This window comes from Halyomorpha halys, unplaced genomic scaffold, assembly GCF_000696795.3.
Source record: "Halyomorpha halys isolate HHAL.00 unplaced genomic scaffold, Hhal_1.1 Scaffold5.1, whole genome shotgun sequence".
Lineage (NCBI taxonomy): Eukaryota > Metazoa > Arthropoda > Insecta > Hemiptera > Pentatomidae > Halyomorpha > Halyomorpha halys.
Window position 1 is genome coordinate 684,882 of NW_027106871.1, and position 948 is coordinate 685,829.

Sequence of the window (948 nt, forward strand, 5' to 3'; positions counted from 1 at the left end):
TAACCTTATTTTTTTAAACTTATTTTTAGTAAAGAATGGTCCAACAGACAGTGAAACGTCCAACCAGAAACTTGAATCTGCTACGGAGAGAAGATTTAGTACTAACCCGTCTTCGGATAGGCCATACTCGACTCACCCATGGTCATGTTATGAAAAAAGAAAATGCACCGATGTATCGCTACTGCGATTAGGCACATTCTTACTGAATGTATTGCACACGAATCATACCGATTCTCTTCAGATTTAAAGATGTTGAGAGAAGACTACAACAAAACTTTTTAAAAATGATTAGTATCTATGATCACATTTAGTCTAACTCTAATCCCAGCATGTATTTGCAGTAAGTGGAAGCATATTAGTTTAATATAACAATTTACTAACTACGCCAATTCTAATTGTAACTGTAAGTATGTAATTATAATTTTAAATATGTAACTGTAAAGTTGTAATTGTAAATTTGTAACTTTCTCACTTTTTAATTGTAATTTTAAATTTGTAACTTTCTCACTTTTTAAATGTAATTATAAATTTGTAACCTTCTCACTTTATAATTGTAATTGTAAATTTGTAACTTTCTCACTTTGTAATTGTAACTTTCTGAACATGGCAATTGTAATCTACTAACTTTGTAAACCCGGTGTAAATGTCCATAGTGGTCAAAACACTTAAATAAATAAACTTTTTTTTTTTTAATTCAATTTTGTTTTTTTAAACTTTTGATTGTGCATTATTTTAATTTTAGAAAAATGAACTAGATGATGGCCAACGGCCATACAATATGCCAACATGCCGTTTTGAAATACCAATTGAAAACTTATAATTTATAATCAAATAATAAAATAAAAAATATTATTTTAATTGGTTTTTCAAGTTCTGAATAGGCTACATGCTGACAAGCAGATATTTTAATGGTCTCAGTTCTTAATTATGCATCAGCTAGTTTCGATT

The 948-nt window shown here is 28.5% G+C and overlaps 1 protein-coding gene and 1 long non-coding RNA gene across 6 annotated transcripts in view; one reads left to right on the forward strand and one right to left on the reverse strand.

Moving 5' to 3' along the window:
* The window catches only part of LOC106692412 (Adenylate kinase 1), a 47,995-nt gene that overhangs the window by 37,130 nt on the left and 9,917 nt on the right, over nucleotides 1–948 (reverse strand). The gene's annotated exons all lie outside the window — the stretch shown is intronic.
* Nucleotides 1–948, forward strand: part of LOC106692432 (uncharacterized) — a 23,401-nt gene that overhangs the window by 255 nt on the left and 22,198 nt on the right. The window lies entirely within an intron of this gene.